The sequence below is a fragment of the Vombatus ursinus genome, unplaced genomic scaffold (assembly GCF_900497805.2).
Source record: "Vombatus ursinus unplaced genomic scaffold, bare-nosed wombat genome assembly UNPS02014830.1, whole genome shotgun sequence".
NCBI classification, from domain to species: domain Eukaryota; kingdom Metazoa; phylum Chordata; class Mammalia; order Diprotodontia; family Vombatidae; genus Vombatus; species Vombatus ursinus.
This window is the reverse complement of record NW_020954608.1, coordinates 38,041,988-38,048,931: the sequence shown is the minus strand read 5'-3', so window position 1 is coordinate 38,048,931 and position 6,944 is coordinate 38,041,988. Positions and strand designations below refer to the sequence as shown.

The following is a 6,944-nucleotide window of genomic DNA, read 5'->3' as shown; positions in this document are numbered from 1 at the left end:
TGCTTAACAGCTTCCCCACCCCCCTTTCTTTCTTATTGTTTACCATAGGGAAGGGCTCTCTGAGTAGGAGGAAAGGTTAGATGTATCTAGAAGTGAAGGTGATGTGAAAACAAAGGGTTTTTTTTTTTTACTTAAAAATAAGACGAAAGCATTGGGAGGGTTAAACTATGAAAAAGAAACACCATTTTCTTTTTTCTTATTTTAAAATAATTTTTTCTTGATCTTTTGTTTTTGGTTCACCTACCCTTCCCAATGTATCCCGATTCCCTTCACAGAGAGCCATCCTTTACTTTAAAAAAAAAAAAAGGAACAAAAAGAGCAGAAAAAAATAGTTCAGTAAAACTAACACACATTTTGAAAAAAGGCTGACATTCTATCCAGTATTCCACACCCATAACCCCCCACTTCTGTAAAGAAGGGTGTGGAGGAAAGTGCCACCAGATAACTCTTCTTTGGGGCCATGCTTGGCCATTACAGACTCTTAGCATTCAATTTTTAATATTTTGTTCATGTAGTTCTTTCCACTTCCGTTGTTGTGGTCATTCTGTATATTGTTTCCCCAGTTCTGCTTACTTCACTTTGCACTGTAGGATCATAGATTTAGGGGCATTTGTGGCCATGAAGTCCACCCCCCTCACTTTATAAATGAGGAAACTGAGACAAAGAGAGGATAAATGTCTTGCGCAGGGTCACAGAGATAGTAAAGGCCTGCAGCTGGATTTGAACCCAGGATTTCCTGACTTTATAGTTTGTATAAACAGTCTTTCCATGCTTCTCTGTTTTCAACATATTCGTTGCTTCTCACAGCAACAGTAATGTTTCATTACAGTCTTGCGCCACAACTGGTTTAGCCATTTCCCAGTGGATGGGCGTTCACTTTGACAAATTTCATTTTCTAACCCTCATACATTGATATAAATTTCAGCTGTACGGAGGGAGCAGGGCACAGTAGAAACAACGTTGGAATCTGGGGTTAAAAGACCTGGGTTTCAGTCTCACCTCTGCTGTTTAGTAACTGTGCGACTTTGGGCAAGTCACTTAACCCCTCTGGGCCTCAGTTTCCCCATTCGTAAACATGAGAGGGTTGGACTTCGATGATCTTTAGCGTCTTTAGGGTCCCTTCCATTTCTGAAGGGCAGCATTAATACTGAGATCAAGGATGCTAGTTTGAATCCACTTTTTCTTCTTCTGCCTCGTCTGCAAAACATCTGTGATCTGTCGGTATCTTTTGTCACACTTCTATCTCCTGAGCTCCTGGACTCTATAATCTCTTTTTCAAAGACTTTGTGCCTGCCGCAGCCACCTCTACCCCCAGCTCCATCCTCTCCTCCTCCTCCTCCTCCACATTTCTTCCAGTTACCCCTAAAACCCGGTTAGTGGAGTCTGCATCCTTCTATTCCCTTGAACGGGTCCCGGGCAGCCCGACTGCGCATGCTCAGTAGCCCGGCAGGTTTGGGAGGCGAGTCTGAAGCTCTGCCTGATCCAGTGACTGTTTTAGGGAGGGACGAGGCAGGAAGAGGGGCTGCTTGCTGCAGAGGCGGCCGCTGAGCATTCCTGGCGCAGCCCCGCAGGTGTGCCCGCAGCCGCCGCGCTGCCCGATAAGCCTCTCTCGGGCGTGTGCGGGACGGACTCGGGGCCCCTCCATGCAGCCGGCCCGAGAGCTCGAGAACCAGCCGGCTGGCCCCTGCTATGGCTGGGGGAGAAGAGACTGAGGCTGCCGGGAGCCAGCCCGCCCCGGCTGCAGCGGCAGGTGAGTCCCTAAGTGAGACAGACTGGCGGGCTCGGGGCGAACCGACAGCTCCTGGGAGGGGAGGGGGGGGTCCTGAGAGCTTAGCCCCCTTGGCCCCCTCCATGTACCCCGAGCTCGGGGACCCGCTGCTGCTGCTGCTGCAGCTGCAAGCTCTTACTGCCCTAGTTGGGGATGGAAGGAGCTTGCCTGGTTACGTCGCTGTATGGGATACCTGCTGCAAATGAGGATGAGGTACTGATTAGTGAGCACTTATCTCCTTCAGAAAGGGCAGATGGGCTCCGATTTTGTCATTTGCACAGGGCTTCCCCTTTGGGCTCAGGTGCTACCCGTGGCAGGATACATTCCTGAGAGGCACGATGCAAGTTGTGTAGGAACTGCTGTTGCAGATTTAAGTGTATGTCTTGCCCTGAGGATAAAGCCCTATAAGAAAATCCGTTCCGTTATTCCAGAGCAAATCTGTAGTCACAGATCTCTTGCTTACTACCCTCTTTCTGTCTGTCATTTTGAATGGTCTATTTGGATTCTTTTGGCCCCCTGCCATCATCATTCATAAAAAGATTTTTTTTTTTGCCATTCCAGAACATAGGAAGAACAAGCAGCATTCTCTATTCTTCCTGGCTCCAGAAATTAAACAACTTTGAGACTGAAAAACAGGCAGAAGAGCTGTAGCGCACAGATTCCTTAAAAGAAACGAAAAAATAATTTCTTTCTCTCTACTCTCCTGACCTAAGAAACACACACACACACACACACACACACACTCTTCTTATAAAGGGAGAGATCATAGATTTAGAGCTACAGAGGCTACCCACTCAATCCCTTCTCCACTCAATTTTATAGTTAAAGAAACTGAAATGGAGAGGTTGAATGACTGGAAGTAACAGGCAGCATTTGAATCCAAGACCTCTCACTCTGACTCCAGTGCTTCTTTCACTGTACAATGGTGATACTTTTGTTATTTAAAAAAACCAAACTTCTGTTACACAAAGTTTTCTTTCATTTAGTGTAATTATAGTAGTCTTTAAATAATGGGTCTGTTTTTGAAAATTATGGAACCATCCTTGTGTCTACTACTTAATATAAGTGACAGAAATAAAAAGAATTATAACAGAGTTTGCAGGAAAAAAATATTTGGGCAAAGATGATTAGATTTCTACAAGCTTTACCTAATATAATAAAAATATGTCCAATTATTTGCCAAAATAGATTGTGAGATGAGAAAACTATTAGCATTCTCAGAATGGGAATTTGGAGTCTCCAGTGTTTCCAAATTCCCACCATCATAATGTACTTCACCATGTATTTTGCTGAAGAATGGAATAAACCATTACTTAACTTATTGCTCCTATTTATTTTTACATAAGACTGGTCTGATATAATATTTGTCTAGACTTGTGAAAATATGTAACCAGTTTTGTCCAAATCCAGGGGGCATTTGGATTCTTTCAATGTATGCTAATCCAGGTGAGCAGAAATTCTAGATTAAATCATATGGCCTAGAGTGAACCTTAGTGACAAGGTACCCTTTAGCTAAATTATTTTCATTATAAATAAACATTGTTGTTTACTTGAAAACCAAATGTGAAGTTAGGACATGTTTAAAATGATCCTTCTGACTTAGCTTAGAGAAGTTTTGATACCATACATAAGGAGTGGGTTGGAGGCTGCAATAATGAAAGTCTGAAAGACTGAATGAAGTGAGTCAGATTGCATCTCATTTCCTACTCCCACCCTCTATTTATTTTCTTTGAATCCCAGAGCCCTGTTTTAAATTGATCTAGCCCCTGGGATATGCCTTGGGACTGAGACAGGCTTCCAATAAGCATTGTGTTTCTGAGAGGGCCAAGAAAGTCCAACTCAACCTTTCATCATCCATATTTAGGAGCTCCTTGAGCTGTCAGGCCAGTTCAGAGGCCAGCCTGTAGACTTGAGTCCCTTCCTGGGCAGGCCTGGGTTGGTGCTAGGTGGAATTCTAGTGGTGAACTTTCGTGCCATCCGAAGTAGCCCTGTAGCTCATCAGTCTTCCTGGAGTCTTTTCTCCATGGAACTGTTGTAGATTCCTACAGATGCCCTGGGCTTGGCACAATTTACACTCACAACCTGAAACAAGAATCAGAACTGAACTGAACGTCTGAGGTTTTTTGTTTTGTTTTTTACTTTTTTTTCGGTGAAGATAATATGGTAGAGGAGGCAGCTAGGGGGCACAGTGGATAGAGTGCTGGGCCTTGAATCGGGAAGACTCATGTTCCTGAGTTCAAATCTGGCCTCAGACACTTACTAGCTGTGTGACTCTGGGCAAGTCATTTCACCCTGTTTGCCTTCATTTTCTCATCTGTAAAACGACCTAGAGAAGGAAATGACAAACTACACCAGTATCTTTGCCAAGAAAACCCCAAATGGGGTCACAAAGAGTTGGACACAGCTGAAATGAGTCAACAACAACAGCAAATGTGGTAGAGAAAAGTTAAGACCTAAGACCATAAAAGGTTTGGGTAAGATAGGATCCCTACACATAATTTAATACATTATATTACATAAGAGGCAAAAACCCAGGCTCAAATCTAAGAAAACTTGGATGGGTTCAAGTCCCATCTCTACTAGATGGGTGACCCTCTCAGTGTTCTAGACAACTCTTTAAAACTATGCATTCCTTTTATCTTCTTTGTTTCTTTCTTTTCTTCCTTTTTTTAAATTTTGGAGGCAGTTAGTGTTAAGTGACTTGCCCAGGGCCACACAGCTAATAAGTGTCTGAGGGCAGATTTGAACTCAGGTTTTCCTGACTCTGGGCCAGTGTAAAACTATACATTTCAAAGAAGATACTGACTTGCATTGGGAGAGAGGTCTTCCTCACCCAGGAGTTCGTATTAATGAAATCACAGATCTAATTCCATCCTATATTACATGACAGGTACATTCAAGATAAACCAAAACTTTATATCTTTAATCTTAATGGTCTTCCTTAACCTAACACTTTCAGACTACTTTCCTATTTCATCAGTTTGGGTGAAACAAAAATGTTTTAAGGAAATTCTGATGTATAGCTCCTTATTACCAGGACCCTCTTCCAGGAGTCTATTTCTGTTTATTCCGTCTACCCAACTACTGAATTTATCTTTACATTTAAATAGTCTGATATTAGGACCTTATTGGTAAAAGTCTAAAAAAAGCAGTAGGGCAGGGAAGTGTCTTCTGTGCTTGGATTGTGGAGCCTTAGGTAAGGAATCTTTCTGGCCGACAAAAATTCCCTGGGGAAAAACCACAGGTAGACAGTTCATTTGAGAACATTATTTGACAGACTTAAGAAAAACAGAAAGACTGTATACTCTGCCAAGTGAGGGTGAGTGTCTTCTTTGTGGATGACTTCAGAATTCCTGGAATTGGGGACAAGACAACATCAGGAGAGCAGAGTAGAGATCTCCTGACGGTAGGAGAGGGCCTTGAATTCGGTGGAGACAGAGTTGCCTTACTCTTAGTAGTCCTGTTTTTCTCCTAATCTCCTCTTGGTTTCACCTTGAGGTTGTGGAATGATACCATTTTGCATTGTGGATTTGTGATTGCTGTGATTTAAATTCATTTTTTCATGACTCAGCAATCAGAAGCCATTTTAATTAATTCTATATAAACTTGGGTTTGTGGCTGGGATCCGTACCCAATTTTCTGCCTTAGTGTACATTCCCCAAGTCAAACTAGAGCATTCTCACAGAATGGCGAAATCTTAGAACAAGAGGAGACCTTTGGGAAAATCTTGTCTCAGTCCTTGATTTTTACAAATGAGGAAATTAGGGCCTCGAAAGGTGAGGGATATGCCCAAAGATAATCAAAAATGGCAGATCCAGGACCAGTACTCAGGCTCCTGACTCAGTCCAACGTCTTTTCTAAGCACACCATGCTGCTTCTGATAACCTTTCATGGAAACACAAAGAAAATAAGCCTTGCTATCATTTAAACTGTAGAACAAAATGAGACGCTCTAAAATGTCACAGTGAATGCACCCAATATTTGTCTGTGCTATGAAACTTGATTAAAATGTTCTTCCCTGCAAATATCATTAAAGGAATTATGGAGGGAGTTATAAAAAAATCATTATTTTTAGTTTAAAAAAAATGACCTATTTACTTGATTGAGCTCTACTTTTTATTGTTTGATAGTTAAAGAACAAAGAAGATCTAGGTCATTAGTCATCATCAGCAACAAATTTGACAAACATATATTAAGTACCTATCATGTGCAAAGCACTCTTCAGGGGACTAAGGATACAAAGACAAAAATGCAACAGTCCCTGCTTATTTTACAGATATGGAAACTGAGTCACAAAGAGATTAAGACTTGCCCCTGATAACATAACTAGTGAATTGTCAGGGCCAAGTTACTTTATCTCTTTGGAGCTCGGTTTCCTCATCTGTAAAATGGAGATAGTAATGGCACCTGCCTCCAGGCATTGTTGTGAGGATCAAATGATAATATAATTGTAAATTGCTTAGCACAGTGCCTGGTACATGGTAAGCATTATATAAATGTTATCTGAAAAATGGAGATAACCATTTCTACTTCCCTCACAGGAGCATTATGAAGGTCTAGCGTAACAATATATTTTCTAATTATGCATCTTAAAATTTTTTTTTATTCTGAACTTACAAAATGCAGAGCATTTTCACATATACAGCAGAATACAAAAAAGAGGACTGTATATAAACCTATGCATGTCCATTTTATATCACTTTTTTTTAAAAGTGCATAATTTTCAACCATTAGTTTCAAAACTGACCTGTTTAGGTTTCCTTTTGTACTTTCTTCTGTGCACAGCAGCACATTAAAAAAAAAAGTTTCTATCACTACTCTTTCCTTTTTTTTTTTATATCACTGTTGCTAACCCCACCTTATTCCTCTCCCATTAAAAACTGAGAGAAAAAACAACCTTGCACAAAACAAGCAAAAGTAGTCTATATAAGATGGAGTGCTAGTCTTGGACTCAGGAAGACCTGAGTTTAAATCCAGCCTCAGACAATTACTAGTTGTGTGACCCTGGGTAAGTCCCTTAACCTCTGTTTGCCTTTATCTGCTGGAAAAGACAATGGCTAACCACTCCAGTATCTTTGCCAAGAAAACCCCATGGACAGTACAGTGCATGGAGTCACAAAGAGTTAGACACAACTGAACAACAAATCTTATAGAGGTTATGTCCAAAAATGTATCC

General features: G+C 41.3%; 1 protein-coding gene across 2 annotated transcripts in view; it reads left to right on the top strand.

The window, feature by feature from the left end:
• The first annotated feature begins 1,682 nt into the window (after positions 1–1,682).
• The window catches only part of ARNTL2 (aryl hydrocarbon receptor nuclear translocator like 2), an 88,460-nt gene continuing 83,198 nt past the window's right edge, over positions 1,683–6,944 (top strand). For both annotated transcript variants that reach the window (XM_027838678.1, XM_027838677.1), the window contains exon 1: positions 1,683–1,750. The gene's annotated coding sequence lies outside the window, so the exon portion shown is untranslated. The remainder of the gene's footprint in view (positions 1,751–6,944) is intronic.